The following is a 25,250-nucleotide window of genomic DNA, read 5'->3' on the forward strand; positions in this document are numbered from 1 at the left end:
GGAGAGAGAGACTATTTGCGTGTCTTATTACATATGTCCTCCGGGGCGAAGCCCGGGTAACCAGCTAGTGTAATAATATTTTTAAAATTTTTTTTAAGCGCAAAAGCACTACATGACATGGCAGCATTACGGGTGGTAACGTTCGGAGACATCACTATTGTTCACCGAATGTTAAACAAGGATAAAATGAAACATAAAGGTACTCGAGTTAAGTTTCCGAACTCAGCCTATAATATATAGTAAAGTGAATTGCAAGTTTTTAAATAATGTTATTAAATTGTTATTTCTATTGCTTAAAACTATATAGAAAAGTAATAATTCTAATGTTCTCAATAATTTGAGAACAGTATTGTATTTTCTATATTTTCTATATTGAGAAAAATATATTTTTTAAGTTATTTCTCTACTTTTAAATAATATAAATTATAGTTAAGTTTAACATCACTCGAAAAGTTGTAATTAATTATGTATAATATTATTAAATTGTTGAAATAAAAAATAATTTAAAGTAATATACATAAATATTAAATATGTATAATACTAAAATTATTTAAAATAAATAATATAAATTATTAATATTAATAATACATGTATGTTACTTTAAATTTTCACTAAAATAAATTGTATTATATTAAATATTAAATATACGTACATTAATATATTTTATTTAAAATTTCATATATAAAACATATATACATATTTCATACATATATACAATTTTATAATATATATAAAATTTAATGCAAATGTAATTAATAACTAATATTATTTTATTATTATTTTACCTATATTGATATTTCAAACATATTTTTTTCCATAAATACATACATGCAATGCATTACATTTTTCCGTCCCACTTTAAACAGACTGCGGACTGTCGGATATCAAAATATCAAGAAATATTAAATATCCGGTGTGGTTAAAAAAGGTGATGCAATACACATATGTGTCCCACACATCACTTATACACAAGCACACACAGATTCATACATTACAATTGAAATATACAATGAAATAAACACTATGAATAATACATAATATGTATTACATATAAAACACAAATACAATAAAATATAAAATGAATACATGCATATACATACATAAATATTAAACACTCTATATTTTTTATTTATTCCACTACATTTCTTCTCAGATGCTACCATTTTGCTTTCGCGAAAACGTCACATCTTTCTTCCGATCTTATCTCCATCCCTAGCCACCCACAACCTGAAGTCATGCCTTCCTGTAGAGAAAACATGACTTCTTCAGGTAGATAATTGATCGGAATAGAAGGACCTACCTATGTTAAATTAAACTACTCATACTCACTCACACTATACAATAATAATTATTAAGTAATACATTGTTTTTGTTTTTGTCATTGTTTTTGTTTTTTATTTGTATTATTTTTATTATTTTTTTTATTTGTATTATTTTTATCATTTTTATCATTTGTATTATTTTTATAATTTGTACGCATTCGCCTACTTTCCAATATATCATTTAGAACATTGCGTTGTACAATTTTGATATCAAAATTATTTAATAATCTATATTCTTCTTATCACACCACAATACAATAGTTTTCAATGTAATTATACACATTGCAATTTTTGATATATCATTATAATATTTAATACATTCGTGCCAATCTATATTTAAAGTACATGTTTCCAAAAAATTTAATATAATTTTCAAAATATTTTGTTGATGACTTCTCGTTCTTAATAACTTATTAACTAAACATATTACTTGTCTTATATAAACTGGAAATTTACTAGTTCTTAAATAATAATCACATTCGATACAAAAGTTAACTTCTTTCAAAATTAATCGTATAATTTCTTCCCGATTATCTAATGACGATGCAATAATAGAGTCATCGCATATATTTATATTTGAAATTAATTCTGATTCTTCATTTTCAAATGTATTACAAATATTATGTTTATTTTGTAAATATTTTTCTAATGTAGATAATATTCCACTATCAGATACTTCGCAATTACCACGTGTTAAGGAAACTGATTTTATGTTATTAACTAATAAAGGGAGAAATGATTCTTCAAATTGTTTAGGTGTTGGATTAACATTACGTATAGCATGGCTTCTAATTTGTCCAAAAAAATTTTCCAACGGATCTTGATTACAATAACGTGTATTTAATTTATGAAAATTATATTAATCATGAAGTACTTTCCAAAGTTTTTCAAAACCATTAACCGTAAATAACCAGTTTTTTAAAGACGGTACTGATTTAATAATTTTATTTGACACTTTTTCTACATATGCCATATTATGTAATTTATTTTGGTAATTATGCAGTAATAGGGACCACCCTCCGATGACCTTGACCTTGACATATGTTGTCAAGGTCACCCTCCTGAGTGACCTTCGGAAGGTTTTAGCCGTCGCTCGTTATTCGTTAAAAAGTTATTAACAAAAAAAGTTTGGAAAATATAGCAGTTATTTTAAGTATTGAGAGGCATAAACGACCAATATTACGTCTTTTTTTTTAAGTAGAGAATATCTCGTTTTGCGTGAAAGTTGCTGCTTGACCAAAACACAACATTTAGGACCACTTCGACCAAACTCCAATTAACTTAATCGTTTATTAGTCCATTGGAAATGACCAATCGCATTTGCTCATTAAGCAGATTGACAAATGCGATTGGTCATTTCCAGTGGACTAATCAACGATTAAATTAATCGGAGCTTGGTCGAAGTGGTCCTTAAAGCAGTAAATTATTGATAAATTGAAGTCTTTTTGTTAAGGGGGTTGTCCGGTCCTTATACTAGAGAAAATCGATTTTCTTAGGATTTTCTTGAAACTGTAAATATACGTTAATTTAGGTGTGCTTTATGCGTGGTATAAATTTCAGTACCTCTTCCGGTATAAAAAAATAAAGATACTGAGCCTCAAAGTTTCAACTTTTACTAATGAAAAGGTTTTCCAGGCCAAACGGTAAGAGATACGAGGTTGGCCAAGAGGACCAAAGTTGCTCCTCTCGTCGAGTTCTATAAGGAAAAAATGCCAAAACTAAAAAAAAATTAAATTTAAATTTTTTTTTTAAAACTTTGAGGCTCAGTATCTTTATTTTTTATACCGGAAGAGGTACTGAAATTTATACCACGCATAAAGCACACCTAAATTAACGTATATTCACAGTTTCAAGAAAATCCTAAGAAAATCGATTTTCTCTAGTATAAGGACCAGACAACCCCCTTAAAGCAGAGAATACCTCGTTTCGCGTGAAAATCGCTACTTTACCAAAACACAACATTTAAAGCAGTAAATTGTTCATAAATTTAAGTATTTTTGTTAAAGCAGAGAATGACGAAATAGTTATTACTCGGAAAATATCCCGTAATACACTCATATATTTTAAGCTAGTTCTTCTAAACCAGCTAAAGCTTTCATATAAATGAAAGATGAACGATAACGATAATAACAATTTTATTGCTACAAATTATGAACGTTGCATCAAAATTTCGATTTAGATTATAAAAAGTGTTGATTAGAATAATGCAATTATGGATATTTAAATAAATGATGAATCTAGTTAATAATCTACGCTATTTCCCAATCCATATTACCACATTCTATTTTTGAACTTTCTATCGCGGCATCGTTAATTTTCAAGTTAAAAGAAACGTGATAATAGTTAAATATTAATTTTTGTTTTAAATAATGTGACGTACGTTCGCAAATTCGAAATAGGTATAAATGTACGAAGTTTACGTGTTGGTACACACTTTACAGGATATAGTCACGCGTATGAATGAAACAATGCGGCCATAAATGTAGAGGTATGCACGTGAACCATCGATAGGGCAAAACCGTTGTAGGCCAGTAAAATTAGCTCGAAAAACACCGAATATCTACAAAACAGATTGACAAGCCAATTTTTTGAGGGTGAGTAGAGGGTCATAGGAGATGCCCAAATTCACAAAGTTTAAACAAAATTTCCCTGTGCGTCGGCAGCCATCTTGAAAATAGGGGTGAATATCCAAAGTTTGAATATCTCGGCTCCTATTGGTCGAATTTTTTTTTGCTTCCTCATAGAGGAAGCTTTGTTTTCGTGAATTTCGTATATGAACTTTTGATTGCGTTTAAGTTGGGATTAGTCAACCAAATTTAAAAAACTTATATATGAAATAGGGGTAGAAGAAACCAACGAAGAGATTGGTTTTTGAGTTTTTTCTGCCAATATGTTCAGATTGTTGTAAAACGTCGAAATATCGCCTAAAAAAAAAATGTCCGTATGTGTGTGTGTATGTGCACATTTGATGTTGTGGTTGCTCTAACTTCCGCAAATATTGAGATATCGATCTATTTCTAATTTTATTATATTTTTCAGTATTTTCTACCCCTATTTCATATATAATTTTTTAAGATTTGGTTGATTAGACCCAGCTTTATACGCGATCAAAGGTCCATAATTTTGATCGCATATAAAGCTAAGTCTAATCAACCGAATTTAAAAAAATTAGATATGAAATAGGGGTAGAAAAGACCGAAGTAAAAATTGTTTTTTGAGTTTTCGATGTCAATGTGTTTCTTATGTTCGAAAACGTCGAATTTAAATTTTTTGAGGATCGGTGAAGGGATTACCGATTTCTGCTTAAAAAGTGTATAAGACGTACATGTAATTTTATATAGAGTATCATTAAAATAAAGTTGTTTTGAATTTTGCAAGGGTCGGTGAAAGGGTTATCGATTTTTACTTAAAAAATGTGTAAGTTATTTGATGGATAGAATATTATTTAAGGAAGGTATTGAATTTGGCGATGATCAGTGAAGAAGTTACCGATTTTTGCTTAATATACATAATCGGTAATTTTATATAGAGTATCATTAAAATGATTGGTATTGAATTTGGCGATAATCTGTAAAAAGATTCTTTCTTTATATTAAATTTTTCAAAATTTTAAATGCCTTTAACTCAAGAACTGATCAACCAAATCTTAAAGAATTATATATGAAATAAGGGTAAAAAAGACTAAAGAATATAATAAAATTAGAAATAGTCCAATATTTCAAAATTTACAAAAGTTAGAGCAACCAGGGGCATTTCTAAAAAAAAATTATTCTTTGTATAGGAAGCGAAAGCGTAACGAAAAAGATGAGGAAAAAGATGAGGAGAAGTGAAAGTATAACGAAAAAGATGAGGAAAAAGATAAGAATGTACAAAATTTTGAGGAAAAAGATGAAGAGAAGCGAAAGTGTAACGAAAAAGATGAGGAAAAAGATGAGGATGTACAAAATTTACTGCAGAAGAAAGAATAAAAATAACTTGAATGTTAAAATGCTTCATATATAAAAAAATATTTATTAATTTAAAATCGAATAAATAAAAATTTATTTTAAAAATATCTCTTTTCTTAAATGATTTGGTATTCAAGATCTCGAATATATCGTATTTACGTTAATTTGACTGCGTTTTTGGTTAAGTAAGTCTAATATTATACGTCTTTAAAGAATAATAGATTAGAAAAGTATTAGTTTGACCGTATATGTGTAAGAGTGAGAGATTGAAAGTAGACATACATATTTTAGAAAAAGAAGAATAAGATGTAAAGGAAGTCCAACAGAATTTGGATAGTAAATTACGTATATAATTCGGTGTTTCCTATTTTTATCTAATACAGTTTTCTTTTTTCTAAAAGATTTAGATAGTCGAATTAGATTGGAAGAAGAAGAGTTAAACTATTCTCGAGTTAGAAAGTGAGAGAGAAAGATAATCTTTGAAAGTAGATTTATTAGAGAAACTGTAGTGTCTTAATATAATAATATAAGTATCTATATATAATTCGTTAAGATTTGGTTGATTAGTTCTTGGAGTGGGCAGTCTTAGTATCCACTCCGTAAAACTAATTATATAATTTTAATATTGTTTAAATATTGTTTAAATATTGTTTAAAAACATAAAAACATACAAACAGCAATATTTTGAAGAATTATAATTTAATTAAGAGTTTGAAGCAATTAAATTTTCAGAAAAATATTGGTTTTTTATAAAACCATAATTAAAATTTACAAAACCCATTCACCGATCATTGCCAAATTCAACACCAATCTATCTTTAATGATACTCTATCTATAAAAAAAGTGTGCAAGTAGAAACTTGCACATTGCTTCCTCATAGTTTTTAAGTGTGCAAGTAGAAACTTGCACATCGCTTCCTCATAGTTTTTAAGTGTGCAAGTAGAAACTTGCACATTGCTTCCTCATAGTTTTTAAGTGTGCAAGTAGAAACTTGCACATTGCTTCCTCATAGTTTTTAAATGTGCAAGTAGAAACTTGTACATTGCTTTCTCATAGTTTTGTAGTGTGCAAGTGGAAACTTGTACATTGGTTTATCATAGTTTTTAAGTGTGCAAGTAGAAACTTGTTTAAGTGAGCAAGTAGAAACTTGGACATTGGTTCCTTTTAGTTTTTAAGTGTGCAAGTAGAAACCTGCATATTGTTTTTAAGTGTGCAAGTAGAAACTTGCACATTGCTTTCTCATAGTTTTTAAGTGTGCAAGTAGAAACTTGCACATTGTTTCTTTATAGTTTTTAAGTGTGCAAGTAGAAACCTTCGCTCACAAAGCTTCCTCTATGAGGAAACCAAAACAAATATATACTAATAATTATACATCGAATAAAATAAAAGCTTCCTCATAGAGGAGCTTTGTGAGCGAAGGTTTCTACTTGCACACTTAAAAACTATAAAGAAGCAATGTGCAAGTTTCTACTTGCACACTTAAAAACTATGAGAAAGCAATGTGCAAGTTTCTACTTGCACATTTAAAAACAATATGCAGGTTTCTACTTGCACACTTAAAAACTAAAAGGAACCAATGTCCAAGTTTCTACTTGCTCACTTAAACAAGTTTCTACTTGCACACTTAAAAACTATGATAAACCAATGTACAAGTTTTTTTATTTAGTTTTGTAGGGAAAAATATTTGCTACTTTTGTTTGAAAAAATTTTTAATAGCTGTCAAGGAAAAAAAGTTACAACCAAAAAAGTGCCGTCAATTAGGCATTGAACATTTTTATTGACACTTATATCGCTCCCTGTTAGTTTGATCAAAAAAATGTTCAAATAAAACTTGTAGAGGACTCAATTCTCTACAATTTTCGTATATTTTTTTTTCGGTGACTCAAAAAACACCAGAGATAGAGAGTGCCAAAGTTAAGTGTGTCTACTAAATGCTCTTTTTCGTAGGGAAAATTCGCGGTTTTATTGTGAATTGTCGTATATTATAAAACTCTTTTTCGCACCACCACTGAGGTAGAGTTTCAGGCGCATTTTTTTTTACGTGGTATCTCCAGTAGATATAATCCACGGGTCCGAGAAAGTGCCTTTTGTATATATTGTGAAAACAATTTATGCAAGTCTTTGCTTTTTTGTCGCTGGGCATGGCATATTTCTTTCATCAATATCATCGTCATTAATATCTCGACTTTCTTCGGTGACGACTTCCTCACTTTCGGAATCGTTGAAGTCAACCGGGGGAAAAACTTTTCACTCCACAAATTATTCTTCGTCTGTCAACGGGCAATGATTTTTGCTGTTTTATAAATACCTCATCAATTACTTCGGCGCAGAAAAGGCAACGTTTTTCAAAATCGAATGCCGGTGGATGGAATGCCGGTGGATGGTTCAAAGATTGCGATGACGACGGAGAAGATGGAGGTGATTTTGAGATCGAGACAGCACAGTTGCTCCGACGACGAATAGCCGCTGCAGCCATTCTCTCGTTGATGTATATTTTTCGACAGAGCACGTGCACTGTGATGTTATTGACCTCCAGCATGCGCGCATGTTCCTCGTCGCCCCTCTTAATAGCAAACGAATGTAAAGTTCGCACACCTCTTTTTTGAACGACAGTAATTCTGCCGTCGCTCAGCTCTTTCCCACAAATAAAACACTCGCTTATTTTTGTGAAATTTCACTCTGAAACGCTCGAAATACAGTTCACGACTGACCGAAAATAATACACAATAACACACAATTACACACAATTACACACACAAACAACACACACACACAATAACACATTGTACAGTTCGCGGAAAAGAGTTTTATAATGTACGACAATTCACATTAAAACCGCGAATTTTCCCCACGAAAAAGAGCATTTACTAGACACACTCAACTTTGGCGCTCTCTATCTCTGGTGTTTTTTGAGTCACCGCAAAAAAAATATACGAAAATTGTAGAGAATTGAGTCCTCTACAAGTTTTATTTGAACATTTTTTTGATCAAACTAACAGGGGGCGATATAAGTGTCAATAAAAATGTTCAACTCCTAATTGACGGCACTTTTTTGGTTGTAACTTTTTTTCCTTGACAGCTATTAAAAATTTTTTCAAACAAAAGTTGTAGCAAATATTTTTCTCTACAAAACTAAAAAAAAAGAAAAAAATTCGACCGATAGGAGCCGAGATATTCAAACTTTGAATATTTACCCTTATTTTCAAGATGGCCGCCGACGCACAGGGAAATTTTGTTTGAACTTTGTGAATTTGGGCATCTCCTATAACCCTCTACTCACCCTTAAAAAATTGGCTTGACAATCCGTTTTGCCATTTTCAGATCTAATTTTACTGGCCTATTGGCGGAATGGTAAGTACGGTCACCGTTTTGCTGTACACGCATCCGGTATCCGGTTCGAGCACGATGTCAGCGGTCGATGCCAATGTTGACGTGCTTTAAACACTTAAATACTTTTAATGCGCGTCACTAACCTACATAGGTTAATGACGCGCTTTAAATAGTTAAATACAAAATATCTGCTTTAATGAAAATAACAACTTCAAAATAATACATTCAATTTTATTTATTTATTAGATTCATATTAAGATCTAACATTTCTCTATCAAAAAGGCTGTAACTGTACACACGGCTGCGTCGCATTTGTCCCAATTGCTACAAAGAATTAAAAACAATATACTTGTTTGCTATAATTATCAATTAATATTTAATAAAATATAACAGGGTATGTTGCGCAGAATAAAGTCACACTAACGTTTTAACGTTGCGTTTAATGTTAAAAAAAACTCAAGTACAACAGAACGCTTATATATGCGCTACGCTTGCGGGCTTGCACGCTGAGGAGAATCTGGCGCGAACGCGGACGCGGTAAAATGTAAGAGGTAAAACAGGGAGCGCCGCTTTTAGGAACACGCAAGTGCTGCCAACGCAACATTTACCATTACCATCCAACAATATTGAAAGAATTGAATGAATGGAAAGAACCAACATAGCGACCTCCCGTAAGTTAGCCGGTCAACTTCGACTTTATTAATTTTTTTTTTTTTTAATCGTTTGTTGGTCGTTTGTTGGTGATTGTTGGCCTAATTAGAACGTTTGTTGGTTCTTAATTTTTGTTTAAATTAAAAAAGAAAAATTAGCCTTAAGTTAGCCGGAAAAATTTTATTTTTAATTAAAAAAAAGCCTAATCGATGCGTAATCGTTTGCTGATGATTGTTGGTTTAATTTTAGCGTTTGTTGGTTTATTATTAGTCTTAAAAACGAAAAAAACCGAAAAATTATCTCACATTAAAGTAATCGAAGATTGGTTTATTTGCCTACGACTTAAGGTTTATTTCTATCAATTTAAGGCTAACATCTATAAAACTGGCTATGAATACGGGCCTTAACATCGGCAGAAAATCGCGAAAAGATCAAGAAACATGGTGGTTCCCTTGATTTTATCAGTCGAAATATTTGCATTTTACTTTGAATATTAGAGATTAAATCAGTGTACAACAGCTTTAACGTGCACTGAGTGCGTACCAGCTCTGCCAGTGAAAAACGCTATAAAGAGGATTTATATCTTATTTTTTCTTGCATAGATAAACAGAATGTTATCGGAAAGTCATCTAAGCATTTTGAGAAGAATATTCGGAAAGATGAACGTAGAAACCAATTGTTGCAATTAAGAAGAAAGAAGCGCGAGCAAGTATTTGCGCAGAACAGAAATCTCGGTGGTTTTTCTTCGTCACCTGTTCTTATCTGGGTCATACCGTTGCAAAGTGACGTGGACATTGTTAATTAGTTACAGCAGATACAATTTAAAGAACATTGTATCTGCTGTAACTAACATGGACGAAACTGCTAATGTTGCTACTAGTCCAATAATGGCATTATACATATTGGGTACGCTATAAAGCAGGAAAAGAACTTGTTTATTCTATTATTAGTGAGGTAAATTAAAAATTTGTTAATATTATATATATATATATATATATATGTATTTGTATTAATTTAGTGTTCCAAGACTGAAACAGTGGTTTTCTATCATCGTATCATCGATGGGTGACGTTTTAGCAACATTAGATGCAGCCAAAGTTGCTACCACGTTACTCTTTGTTACTTCTGTCGCGAGTCAAGCAAACGATGGTACGCAGAGATATTATAGGCGATTGAGACAAGGAAATTATCGTGTCTTGCCTTGCTCAAGGTTTACCTTCTACAATAATTGCAGTGCATAATATTCAAAGACTTCATATTAAGGTAAGTAATGATACGTTTAACACTTTATATAAAATTTACAAAGAGTAAACTCTTCACAATAAAGAATTGATTAATTTCTATATTTGCTCCAAAGATTTATATGTTTTAATATTTTATTGCTTTTCTTATGTCTTAATAAAATTTACATTATTTGTTTAACGTCTTAAATATTTAGTAAAATTATTTTTAATTGGATAAATAAGACCGTCACTCACAAATGGACGACCTTTGCGGAAATTTCTAGCAGATGACACCCAGATATGGGTGACATGGCACTCAAAGTGTTAAAAATCTTAGAATAGAATATAGAAATTAATTCATTCTTTATTGTGAAGAGTTTACTCTTTGTAAATTTTATATTGCGCATGTCAAACGTGTTACTCATCGATTATTGTTTGATACGTTTTAAACGGTAAAATAGAAACGTCAAGAGTATAAACAATCTGTGCAACATGCAATTTCAAAATGGATTTCCGAAGAAAAAGTTCTTGAATTGGACACTGCAGCCAATTGCTTAAATATGTTACGGCGTGCTGGATCACAAAAGCAAAGAAGTTTGTTTTACAAAGATATCTTTTGGCCGAGAAAGTCTCATTTGAATGTGATGGATTACTGGATATTGACTCGCATCTTTATATTTTTGGATTTTCACGTTCATCCATCAGCCGCACAAAGTATTTTAATATTCTTCCTTCAGTTGCAGAAAGTATGTATAAAAAAATAATATATATAGTTTTACATTTTTTAATTAATAAAACTAAAATGTATGCATACATTTAAACGTATATTTTTATTTTTGACAAATATTGAAAATCTTTTTATTATTTATGATATTTGGATTATTTTAATATGTGTGTGTATGCATACTTTTTTTCTATTATTTAGAACTAATATAAACATGCTAATTGCACCTAGAAATATTTTTTGATATATATTCTTTTATAATTTATGTTACAGCTTGCACCTGTTTTACAAAATCTTCAAGGTTCAAATAAAAGGTAAAGTTATATATTTCTTTATAATGCATATTTAGTGTTACTTTGGTTTTACGTGTAGTGTATATATGATATGTTTACATAAGTACAATAAAATAATTGCTTTATAGATTCGACAAAATGCCACGCAAGATTGCCGTGCCACCAGAAGAGAGCATCCCAGTTGTAAAAAGATTTATGAAACAGTTTGAAATTGAACCCTTGCGGAATCTATCGCTGAGCTTTTCTTCATTTTCGATCAGATCGACGATCCACTTCTTGTGTACGTTGTAAAATACAGCCGAGAAATCTTTATTCATCAAATGATCTTGTAATATGTCCTTCTGTTCAGCCTCAGTGCCAATAAAAGATACAGATAACGATACATTTATGGCTAATTGATAGGGTTCATAAAATTGCGGTTCCAAAATCATGATCGAGTCTAGAGCAACTTCCTCAGTGTTGCCGTAGTCAATGTAATTAACATAGGCCATTGTTTCGGTGAGACTAACGATTCTTCCTCTGTACCATTGACCGTCGTCTAAATATTTCGTTGCGCATAATAAATGTACCTCTGGCTCGAGTCTTTGACCAGAATTAGTGTAATACTGTTGAAGATCTTCCGACAGTTTAGTCTCAATATCCACGTCCGAATACCGTTGCAACCAGATATTGGTAGAATGATCCGCATACGACACCGAGACCTTGTGAGTTAAACTTAGAATAGGCATCGGACATACGGGTGGTATCTTCTCCTCAGTATTCATTATCCCATTGCCGGATAGATCGTATAATTTTACGATATAAGTCTATACGAACAAAAGATGGTAATATCCAAGAAAATGTTAATATTTATTTGAAACTTACTTATATACTTGTAACTGCAGCGTAAAATTTATACAAACCTGCTATTATTGACTTCTTCCACATAGACTAACACTTCTTTGCCTTCGAGTTCCTTCAATTGTTTATCTACGTTGGACGACGCTGGCACATCTTGTAGGGAGCATTCTAACGCTTGGTTCTGCATGACTACGAGCTCTCCAGGTAGAGCTAAAGCCTAGATCATTAGATTGTCATATTAATAATGGGAATTAATGAATATCAAAACTACAAGTTTCTTATTTATACATATTCATAATTTACTTATAATTTCAACAGTTCCAATATGACAATTTCGTATTGCAACATGATATATGGCATTAACTCGCATCGTGGAAGCAATAAAACCTAAATTTTTAAATACATGAATAAAATTCTTTTCCATCACCGTAATATATTATATTTCAGAATCAAAGTTCAAGAAATAATATGAGTAATTTCTAATTTGTTTAATTTTCGAATCTTAGAATTTGTTTAATCATTTAAGAAATTGAAGAAATTTCAATTTAAATTACAATTAAATTACAATTTAAATATATGGATTTTGTTGTAATTATTAAATAATGATATCATAGCTTGTGAATAAGACAAGCCGTTAGTTCATGGTTGTTAGAAAATGAGAAATTACTTTTCTAATTTTCCATAAAGTTTATGAGCAATATATGACAGAATATGATTCGTGGCTGAAATGCATTTGTACTAAATAATACCTTTGTATCTTTATTAGCCATGTATTGATCAACAATGCTTTCACATTTTGAAGCAGATGGAAGCTGAACATAAAACTAGGTTGTATTTTTTACATTAGAAACTCTCGTTTTGAGAGTTTGGCCATTCAAGAGGCTTATGTCCACTCTTTCTATAACATTGAGTTCTTTTACTTCTGTATCATGTGTTTCTGGAGCTAAAATATAAAAAATATAATGTTTAAGTGTGTCAAATAATCTGGCATTTAACATATGAAATGCATAACTATTGTTATAAATGTGCATCGGAATATAAATGAATTTTGAAATAATTCTTACCACTGATTGTTTCAGTCGAGGTTTTTGTAGTAAAGGCTGCAAGATTCTTTTGCACCAAAATATTACTCACATCTTGTCCATCATGGTTTAATGAAATTATATATTGATCGTCATTAAAACTATGGAATATGCATTCGTATTTATCAGCACTGAAGCAATTATCGAGCGCGTTACTATCCACTTCAGACCAATTCGAGTTACTATTATTAGGTACGATATCTTTTAAGGAACACTGCACTGCTAATCTAGGCAGATGCATAAATTTCTTCTCGACAGAATAGATATTATATTGATCTACGATTGCGCAATTTCCAAAATCTATGTACTGAACTACGTATGCATCCTTCCACGTATCAATATTCACAACTTCCGCTCGATAAAGAGCTCTATCTTCAGAAAATATAGCTATAACTGCTGAACCAACCTAAAAAAAGTTACACTTTTATTAACTCGATCACAGTAAAAACAAAGTAACACTAAATATGCATTATAAAGAAATATATAACTTTACCTTTTATTTGAACCTTGAAGATTTTGTAAAACAGGTGCAACCGTGTAACATAAATTATAAAGGAATATATATCAAAACATATTCCTTTATAATACGCAGATAAGAACAGGTGACGAAGAAAAACCACCAAGATTTCTGTTCTGCGCAAATACTTGCTCGCGCTTCTTTCTTCTTAATTGCAACAATTGGTTTCTACGTTCATCTTTCCGAAGATTCTTCTCAAAATGCTTAGATGACTTTCCGATAACATTCTGTTTATCTATGCAAGAAAAAATAAGATATAAATCCTCTTTATAGCGTTTTTCACTGGCAGAGCTGGTACGCACTCAGTGCACGTTAAAGCTGTTGTACACTGATTTAATCTCTAATATTCAAAGTAAAATGCAAATATTTCGACTGATAAAATCAAGGGAACCACCATTTGATCTTTTCGCGATTTTCTGCCGATGTTAAGGGGATCCTGGAGTGACAGCGACAAGGCATAATCGGTCTAAGCAATATCTTTAAATTGGCTGAACAGAATGGAAAATCCTTTTACACGATTAAAGTACGCACAAAAATGTAGAGGGCTGTACATGATTTTTTCTGATAAACTAAAAAAAATTTTATTTTTATAAATATTGTCTTCACCTGACGACAATATTTGCTTTATACAAAAATTCTGCAGTTTTTCTATAGAAAATAGTGATGCAGCCCTCTACAAAAAACTGTCAGGAATAATATCGTGCAATTAGAAGTAGGATTTGAAGCCTAAAAAAAAAGATATTACTTAGACCAGTGGAAGATGCAAGGTTAGGTGCTATCCTTGTCTATATCCTTGTCTATACAAGGACAGATATAGTCGGTGAGCACTTCTTTATCGACGCTGATCGAGTTCGCCTGCGGCTCCAGCATCCCCTTAAGGCCCGTATTCATAGCCAGTTTTATAGATGTTAGCCTTAAATTGATAGAAATAAACCTTAAGTCGTAGGCAAATAAACCAATCTTCGATTACTTTAATGTGAGATAATTTTTCGGTTTTTTTCGTTTTTAAGACTAATAATAAACCAACAAACGCTAAAATTAGACCAACAATCATCAGCAAACGATTACGCATCGATTAGGCTTTTTTTAAATTAAAAATAAAATTTTTCCGGCTAACTTAAGGCTAATTTTTCTTTTTTAATTTAAACAAAAATTAAGAACCAACAAACGTTCTAATTAGGCCAACAATCACCAACAAACGACCAACAAACGATTAAAAAAAAAAAAAATTAATAAAGTCGAAGTTGACCGGCTAACTTACGGGAGGTAACATAGCGTAGTCAATCATTCTCAAAATTTTGTTGATCCAAATACGGATGTCCATACCCAAAACATCGAACGTTTATGGAGAGATATTCGCGAAGGTATTCCACGATATGGTCGTAAAGAGTACCATTTTACTCATTATTTAGCGGAATTTATGTTTAAAAAAGCATACGATTTTCATGAACGATTAGATGCTTTTTTTGAAATAATGTCCATTATGTATCCTTTAACAGAAAATATAAATGAATAAATATTATAGTAATTATTATTATCATTTTGTCCCGTAATTTCTTTTTTTGGTAAAGCGACTTTTCGCGAAATAAAGTATTCTCTGTTTTAACAAAAGGACTTCAATTTATCAACAATTTACTGCTTTAAATGTTGTGTTTTGGTAAAGCAGCAACTTTCACGCAAAACGAGATATTCTCTACTTAAAAAAAAAAGACGTAATATTAGTCGTTTATACCTCTCAATACTTAAAATAAGTGGTATATTTTCCAAACTTTTTTTGTTAATAACTTTTTAACAAATAACAAGCGATGGCTAAAACCTTCCGAAGGTCACTCAGGAGGGTGACCTTTTTTTTTTTCTTACGAGGGAGAAATCTCTGGATACCACCTCCTCCGGGGCGAGGAGAGCGGTTATGCGGGAGTTGCACCCGCTAAAACTCCCCCGGGGGTCCCTATCGACGCAGTATGGGGAGGCCCCGGGACCACGAGATCTCTACCATGGGCCTCCCCGCGTCCTGCCATTTCGGCAAATCCCTTAACCGAAGCTAATTTGTGGTGGATGGACGACCCTGGTCCATTCACCACCCCCCCTTCCCAGGGGTGCCACCTGGGCGGCATGTGAGCGGGCAGTGGTCCCCGACCGCCCGAGGGGAAAAGGGCTATCGCTAGTCGACGGCCCCTCCCCCCCCCCCGCGCCTTCCCTTGAAGGCAGGCGGCGCCAGGACTCCGGGGCGAACCCCGGGGCCCCGCCCCCGCCCTTACCTACGCGGCGCGGGTGGAGCGCTAGTGACGGAGACCCCGTGGGGACCCCGCCCGAGCCCCACCCGCGCCGCCTCTCTCTGTCTGCCTAAGCAGATTGGTGGGCCATCAACCGGAATCCAGGAGGGTGACAACATATGTCAAGGTCAAGGTCATCGGATGGTGGTCCCTATTACTGCATAATTACCTTTATTTTTATATTCACAGTTACTGCACATATACAAACACATGTATTTACATATAATTTACATATAATTCTTATTACGTTATTTGTGAGAAAATAAATATATTTATAAATATATTATTATAAAAATACATTTTTTAAATCTACTATGCATTTTTCCTATGCAACAAGAAAAATCTGTATATTTGTAGGGGAGACCGGGGCTAAACAGTCCGTTTTTTTTCGGTGCCGATTTTTAACAACAAAATAAATAATTGTAGTTAAATGTGGTATACCACTGTAAAGAGTGAACCTTTAGCTACAAAATTTATATAGAAAATTTTTGTCTACGTCGCTTTGTTTAACCGGTATAGAGCAAAAACGACAACGGTGGAAAAATTGAAATCTCAAAAATGCCGGGGTATAACAGTCTGCACTGCATTTTCAATACATATACGTACATCTAATTCTAAAAAATAATAGGATACATGCAATAATTGTTTTTTAAGAGAAAAATATAAAAATTTATTTAAAATTTTTATGCAAAACATTATTAAAAAATAGTTACGAGGGTTCCTCTTTCCGCAGAAGTTACTCGCTCGACTTGTTTCACTCCTCGACGTCCGATGACTCTATTCGATCGGTGTCTGAACGGTTGTAATTCCCGTCTCATCCATATTCCATATGCAGTGAGCCCGAAAATGCCTTGGAAATGCACCCGGCCTGCTTACTGACCGATTAGCCCCAAACACAAGTTTCAGGTTTGATCGCCCACGAAATATTAGACATCAACGATAATGAAAAAACTACACTGGATTCGTGTTCAGCATGCATTACTCTTTATAATCACGTACCTCGAGATTTGGAGAGCAAATATTATTGCAGATATTACAAAATTTACACGCGCAAAAAATGTAACTTTCACCTTTCGAAAACACGTTTGCCCTCGTAAAAATTATAACACGGCAGGTAACCTGCCGAAACTCCGTTGGTCACATGGGTACTATAAGCAGCGTTTACAATGTTAATAGCGAATTCGCACAATATACAGGTTCCGAGATATTTGATTAGACGTATTTACCCCGTAGACGTTTTAGCCCCGGTCTCCCCTATACTGTACACACAGCATACTTCATGTAAGGAGGGTTCTACAATAAGTTGCAAATGTCTTATCGCTAATTGCTAATAACATAATTAACGAATCACATCACCGTATCACGACTGACGTTTGCGACTGGCGACAAGGCATTTGCAACTCATTTTAGAACTCTTTAGGAACATTATATGGATGTAACGACATCTACATACGTCATCACATCCTTGCAACATCTTTAGAATGAAATATATTGTGTAGATTCATGTTATATTCTCAAGGAGAACAGAAAAGTCAAAACAATGTCAATTTGACCTCATATTGATCAAATTTTTTTATCACGATTTGATCAATATAAGATCAAATTAACATATTTTGACTTTTCTGTTTTCCTTGGATATGTATTTTGTACCTTCTTAATAATTTAAATATGTATTTATTATAAAAATACTTACATTTCGATCTTGCAAACGTTTCGATTACGCTGGCCATTGTACCGCTTAGAACTTGTACTGCGTGTTTTACACGCATTTTTTAAATTTTATTTTCAATAATGTGTTCTGGTGTGATTTTTCTTAAATGTGGACGGGTTACATGTAACGCTTTATCCATAATCCATGCAGTTTTTATTATATTCCACGATGCTATTTCTCTCGCATTATTATTTGTAACTTTCATAGCCAGGTCTTTCGTTAAGAAATTATTTCTAATGCCTTTGATGAGATGCGGTGGGTCGAATAACGGTATAATTTCATTATCTCCTATTTCAAAAGATTCACCCAGTAACAGAGTAAACATTTATAAAAATGCATTTTAATTTTGCTAACATAATTACTGTGTATCCATATGACTACGTGCATGTATGTGTGTATGTGTATTATACTTACGCTCTGATCTATTTTCCAATTTTCGCTTTTTATTGCTAATAGATATTAATTCTGTTATCGCAGCTGTATTGGAAGATCCTTGGTCACAGATACTAGCAACAATAAAGAAGCCTGCTTGTTTTAATTTTAATATGTGTTCTTTGATACATCTAACTAATTGTGCGGTATTTGTCTGCTTATTACAAAAATTAAATAAAACCGGCATTTTCCAACCTGAATATAATCCTAGTAGCATAAAAACTAAAGAATAATCCGCAAATTTTTGCGTACGATTGTTACCCCAATCCTCAAAACCACATATGATATCCTTTCGGCGATCATAAGTAAGTTTGGGTTGGATAGATACCTCGTCCCACATAAGAATGCACACTTTCTCCTTCCTTGACATTTTTGGAGCTAAACTCTTCAAATGTCTCAGGATGAAAGGGTTCAATCCAAAAATCAAAGGTATTTTATGTAACACCGACTGCAAAGTTTGAATAGATGGAATTTGTTTAAAAATTGTTCTTAAAGAGATATAAGCATGCTTCCCCATTGTCTTGTATAAAGTTAATGCAAACGCTTTGTGTTTTGCATTATATCGTTGTCCCTAAAAAATATTCAACATTATTAATTGCCAAATATTCAAGTTAATACATGCAAGTGCAAGATTAAATAAAAATGATTAGAAACTAGTATTTTTAAATTCACACTTAAATCTTTAGAAATTAAAATTTAATCCGTCATATTTTTGTGTCTGTTTTAATTTATGTCCTTACGCGTATTATATAAATACGATTGAATTCTTAAAATTTTAGACTATATACAATAGCCTTAATTATATAAGCACAAGCTAAAAATACAAAATATTAAGCACGAGTGTATGTACGTAATTTAGCCTGTACATGCATTATTGCCAGTGAAGAGGCGCGGATGTATTATATGTAAGTTTAGAAATTTGTAGATTCAGAAAAACCATCCAAACTATTCAAGAGGATATTTTTATTTAAAAAATGGACTACTTTGTTTTAGTCATTATTAGTTACAAGCAATGTCTTTTTGTTTTTTTCGATCATATAATCACACCAGTAATAGAATAGTAGAGTAAAGAAAGATTCATATACATATACCCAATCAGCAGACAATGTTTTTTAAATGTGTTTTTAATATTTATTTTTTATTAATTATACATTTATACAATCCATTGTAAAAATAATATTTATTTAATGTTTATTAAATATTTATTTTACATTGATTATTTATTTGAAGTAATAATTTAGAAAAAATATTTATTAAACGTTTATTTAACGTTTATTTAATATTTTTTTTACATTAATAATTTATTTGCAATAATGATTTTAAAAAACATTTATTTAACATTTATTCGATATTAATTTAATATTTATTTTACATTACTTATTCATTTGCAATAATAATTTTAAAAAACATTTATTTAATATTTATTCGACATTAATTTAATAATTATTTTACATTACTCATTTATTTGCAATAATAATTTGAAAAAACATTTATTTAATATTTATTCGACATTAATTTAATATTTATTTTACATTACTTATTCACTTGCAATAATGATTTGAAAAAAACATTTACTTAATATTTATTCGACATTAATTTAATATTTATTTTACATTACTCATTTATTTGCAATAATGATTTTAAAAAATATTTATTTAATATTTATTCGACATTATTTTAATTCTTCGAGTGGGTGTCGGCCACCCAAACAAAAATTCAGGCCCGATATTTTTAAGATAGGCTTTAATAAATCAATGCCCCTCCACTTAGGATCCCTATGTTTGAGTCCTTCTCTCGAAGATGCGTACAGAAAGGCTTTAAGCCATGTCAGTTATTTTTGGTAAACATTTGAAAATTATTATAGGTTAAATTGTGACCACCCGGGGTGTGATCTCGATCGGTGTATATTTCTTATTGCAACCCAAAATTACAACATTTTTATTCATCGAGCATATATATATTTCGGGTTCTGCATATTTTATTTGAACAACACCCTTTTAAGATGTTTCATGACTTTTTACGTGTACATAATTAAATTGGAGATATGAGACTGAATCCATCTGGGTGTCGACTAACCAGTGTGGTCGAGGCGTATTAAAAAAAGAGATGTGGCCTTGGGAGGGTTAATATTTATTTTACATTAATTATTTATTTGCAATAATGAATTGAAAAAACATTTATTTAACATCTATTCGACATTATTTTAATATTTATTTTACATTAACTGTTTATTTGGCATAATGATTTAAAAAAACATTTATTTAACATTTATTCGACATTATTTTAATATTTATTTTACATTAATTATTTATTTATTGTAATAATTTGAAAAAAACATTTGTGTAACGATTATTCGACATTAATTTAATATTTTACATTAATTATTCATTTGCAATAATGATTTGAAACATCGTTTATTTAACATTTATTCGACAGTAATGTAATATTTATTTTACATTAATTATTTATTTGCAATAATGAATTGAAAAAACGTTTATTAAACATTTATTCGACATTAATTTAATATTCATTTTACATTACTTGTTTATTTGCACTAATGATTTAAAAAAACATTTATTTAACATTTATTTAACATTATTTTAATATTTATTTTACATTAATTATTTATTTGCTATATCGTTTCATTCAGATGGCGCGACGCGTGAGTCGCCACTCTCAAAGCGCCCCCACCTCCTTCCTCGCTCTCGTTCGGTGTCATGGCCGCGCTTGCTGCGTTTCTTCGGACGAGACGAGTACGTTTTCCTTTTTTTCGTAAGTGATTGAGCTAAGCGGCACGTATTCTGGAGACCAATCGAGCGAGATTTGACTTCCCAGGGAGAGCTCACCACCAGGAAAAGGAGAGCTGCGACAGCTCGCGTCCGAGAGGGAAGATTGAGGCGAGGAGTCCGGTCCAGCGAGCAGGGCCCTTCCGATATTCCAATTTGGGACTCCATATTGGATTAAAAAACATTTTAGAACACGTTAAAATAGATGTTTTTGTAACATAAAAAAAACATTTTCTCAAACGTTAAAATAAACATTTTCAAACATAAAAAAATGTCTTTTTAAACGTTAAAATAGACATTTTTTAAACATTAAAAAAACATTTTTCTTAAACGTTAAAATAAACGTTTTTAAACATTAAAAAAATGTTTTTTTAAATGTTAAAATAAATATTTTTTTAATGAAAAAAAGGTGTGTTAACCCATGATTTTTAACATTTTTAAAAATAAGGACCGTGAAACCGATCTTGTATACAGAATAAACTGCGGTAATTGCGACGCATCCTATATCGGGCAGACAAAGAGATATTTGAAAACGCAGATTAATGAGCACCGGAATGATATTAAGGATGTATCACACGTACAATCTTAGACAAAAGTGCATGAAATTTGAAATACTTGAATATCTACGCCTAACGCATAGTAAATCTAGATGTAAGATACTCAAATGATAGTAGGAGTCTTATTTTTACTCCTACAAAGGTATTTTTTACTTTACAAATGTTTTTTCCAGTATTATTTGCAATTTTTGTAATTTATGAGCCTAAACTTTTGGCAGTGAAAATGCCCTGATTTCAACTTTATAACGTCAAATTATTTCAAAGCGAAAGACATTATTCAGCAGTGCTGATAAACAAATGTGACTTTAATAACGTCAAAAAAGATAAATATGTATCATAAATGATAATTTTGAATATTATTTATTATAAACATTGTTATGCGACTCTCTATGACTCGATTCACGTAGGTTGGCAGCCTTGCACAGTACCAAAACAGTGCGAGACTTGATGCGAGCTGCGAGGTTATGTCTGTTCGTTTACATTTTTACAATGTCAGACACGAAAAGTTATCGGTGGAAAGGCAAAATAGTGACAAAAGCAGTTTATAAAAAAAGACTCGCTCGACGAAAAGCTATACGTGTAGCGACAGCCACAGCCATAGGTTATGATTCGCTTGCCCAGCTGATTGCGACGTTGCCGCGCTTTCACGAGATGTTCGTGCCGACAGCAAAATTATCTCAAGTTATAATTTATTTCTTTAAAACGGTGTAGTGAAGACAATTGAAACTTGGCAGATATTTTCATCTATTCGTATACTAGATGTACAAAAAAATTCAAAATATTGGTAGCGCTCCTTCAACATTTTTTTAGCTGTTTTATCCGCCAAAATCGTCTCTTCCCATAAGAATACGTGTAAAATCAGTGAAAATTAAAATCGTTATATCTCAGCAACCGTTTAGTGGATTCGTTTCTACTTTTTTGTAGCACATCAGGAAGACTAAAAGAACATTCTCACAAATTTTTATCCACTTGGTAGCGCTTTGAAAATAGGTGCAATACATCCTTAAGAAAGACGAAGGATCCCGCTCGGTAGTAAGCAAGCACCGCGCGTTTCACCAACATGATTTCAAATGGTTAGAAGTAGACATACTACATAAAGAGAATAATGTCAGGAAGCGTGAAATAGCAGAAATGTTTTTCATCAAAAATCAAGCGAACACCGTCAACCTACAAAAGGATACCGAAAATCTAAATCCTATTTACGACAAAGTCATCTCCAGTATATGAACCCGCGATGTTTATTCTTTTAACCTCACAACATTGCTTAATTTTGTCAGTCGTGTGCGTGCTTCCGACCGGTCTCCGTCTTTGAACACTATGTAACTCGCATCAAGGTGCTCCGCGGAATCGAATATGTAATTATCTATCTGTGTATACCTCATTTTCACCTAATGACGCCTCTTAACGAAATGATTTTTTATTTAGCTTTGACTTATGACTTTTTCGGTCAAAATTCTCATATTCTGAGATGTTCGTGCGTGTATGTAGCTCCATGCTTATTTAGGTAGGACATTATTTCTATAATCTTATTGTATTTTCCGCGTTTTTTACTGTTAAATCTTTTAACTAATTATCTTTTTCCTGCGTTACCGTTCTTGTTGTTAGACACTTGAGAAGGACCCAATCCCCCGGGTCGAAACGTCGTGATACATTGTTACGATAATTGCCAATTGCGTCGATAAATAAAGACTCCTATTTTTAAAAATGTTTTTAAAAATGTTTTCCAAATGTTTTTAAAAATATTTTTAAAAACATTTCTTTGCTGATTGGGATGTAATATGCATATGTATTATACATATGTATGTACATGCAATATAAATATAAAAACTTGCAAAAAAATCTTGGCAGCAATCACATCCCATTTCATTGTACATCATATGTAATGTCAACTTACTTGTACTGTCATATCACATATATTAATGTTATATGTGATTATATAACTGTTATTTTTCTTTGTATTTCCTGTGATATACTCTTTTTCTTGAGTTTGACCCCCCTTGAAATTCAATATTGGCTTTTATATCAATTTAAAAGTAATAAATAAACAAAATAAAAATAAGAAATAAATTAAAAAATAATACTAAAAAGTGACAAAAATAAAAAACCTAATTATTTACATGTAACAAGTAGCATTACATTTTTAAACTTATACATAATTACATCTAAAAGTATATATACGTGTGCGCGTGCGCACGTATCTGAAAATGATGACAAAAATATAGAATGTTAAGAAAAGACCGTCCATTAAGTACAAAGCGTTACTACTCACGAAAAATTGTGTCGAAAACTTCTGAACCATTATACGTCTAATAAAGCAAAAATTATTATATAAAAACAATCCAATTAACGTTGTCCTTTAACCAGTACATCAATGAACCGCTTTTAATAGTGGCGAACTTAGCAACAAATCGCTCACGCATACTATCAGGCGCGTGGTTCATTGATGTACTTCCGGCTAAAGGACAACATCGATTGGATTATTTTTTTCAATAATTACTATTTTATTAAGCGATATAGAAAAAAACGGTTCAAGACTGTTTGACTAATGTTCGTGAAAAATAATGCTATATGCCTAGGAGACGATCTTTACTTAACATCCTGTATAAATAACATACCTCTGGTGCACAATGCAAATTTTTTAATATTATTTCCATGAAAATTCTTTGTGTACTTCTTAAATCCTTCATTAGGTCCTCCCATTTATTTTTGTTGCACAATTCCTTCAATTTCTTACGTTGCAGCTGGATGTACTTTCTCTTCTTGTATAATTGTTTTTGCATTTTTCTAAGTTTCTTTTTCATTATATTTTCATACGATTTCATTGCGCTGTAGTTTCTTTTCTCTCCTCGTATTTCTCTTGTTTCTTTAATTGTGTTGTAATTTATTTCCTTTTCTTGTATTTCTTCTGTTTCTTCAAAAATTGGTATTAAATTAGATTTACATTCAACATTTTTCGCGATCTGTACATTTGGATTTTCTTCATAATTGCAACATGGCTGTTTATGTATTTCTGGTACATTAATATCTGGTGTATTAATGACTGCTATATTAATATTGGGTATATTAATATTAGAGAGAAACTGCAATTTCTTTTAAAATTCGCCGTTTTGTGTAATCACAAATTAGATCGTCAGAAAAATGTAGGGTGCAAATACTTAATTTATCCAATCTTTGTTTTGGTGCATCTGTAACAGAAGTACAGATTTTGTACATTAATTTATGTACTACAATGTATATCATAGAGAATTGATCGTGGAAATAAGGCTCGGATTTTATGTTCTCTTAGACAGAAACACAATGCTTACGTAATCCTGTAATCCACTCAGTAATTACAAAATGTTATTTTAGAATGAAGAAGAAATTTAAAAGTTCTGATCAATTTTTTCCATGGTTAATTAAGAAATTATTAAATAAAATCCATCTAATTGGTATAGTTTTTCAAATGGACATACATCCGTAAGCTATCTCACTGGTGAAAATCATAATACTTAACGAACGTATATTTGTTTAAAGATTGGCACTAATTGGATAGACTTACTAAATAATTACTTCTTTATTAAAT

At 31.6% G+C, this 25,250-nt stretch overlaps 2 long non-coding RNA genes across 5 annotated transcripts; one reads left to right on the plus strand and one right to left on the minus strand.

The window, feature by feature from the left end:
* Nucleotides 1–9,301: 9,301 nt before the first annotated feature.
* On the plus strand, nucleotides 9,302–11,811 carry LOC139779785 (uncharacterized). 3 transcript variants are annotated; one of them, XR_011719997.1, is made up of 6 exons: nucleotides 9,302–9,785; nucleotides 9,853–10,156; nucleotides 10,269–10,513; nucleotides 10,935–11,219; nucleotides 11,471–11,511; nucleotides 11,619–11,811. It is a non-coding gene; the product is annotated as an uncharacterized lncRNA (long non-coding RNA). The 3 variants fall into 3 exon arrangements; XR_011719995.1 differs by having other exon boundaries at nucleotides 9,497–10,156; XR_011719996.1 differs by lacking the exons at nucleotides 9,302–9,785; nucleotides 9,853–10,156 and adding an exon at nucleotides 10,190–10,204.
* LOC139779787 (uncharacterized) lies at nucleotides 11,432–14,386 on the minus strand. 2 transcript variants are annotated; one of them, XR_011719999.1, is made up of 6 exons: nucleotides 14,232–14,386; nucleotides 13,906–14,164; nucleotides 13,395–13,818; nucleotides 13,080–13,273; nucleotides 12,393–12,547; nucleotides 11,432–12,296 (listed from the first exon to the last, which is right to left on the minus strand). It is a non-coding gene; the product is annotated as an uncharacterized lncRNA (long non-coding RNA). The 2 variants fall into 2 exon arrangements; XR_011719998.1 differs by having other exon boundaries at nucleotides 13,906–14,351.
* Between the last annotated feature and the right edge of the window lie 10,864 nt (nucleotides 14,387–25,250).

The sequence above is a fragment of the Temnothorax nylanderi genome, unplaced genomic scaffold, assembly GCF_030848795.1.
Source record: "Temnothorax nylanderi isolate EJ_2023f unplaced genomic scaffold, tnyl_v1.0 TNYL_tig0241_pilon, whole genome shotgun sequence".
NCBI classification, from domain to species: domain Eukaryota; kingdom Metazoa; phylum Arthropoda; class Insecta; order Hymenoptera; family Formicidae; genus Temnothorax; species Temnothorax nylanderi.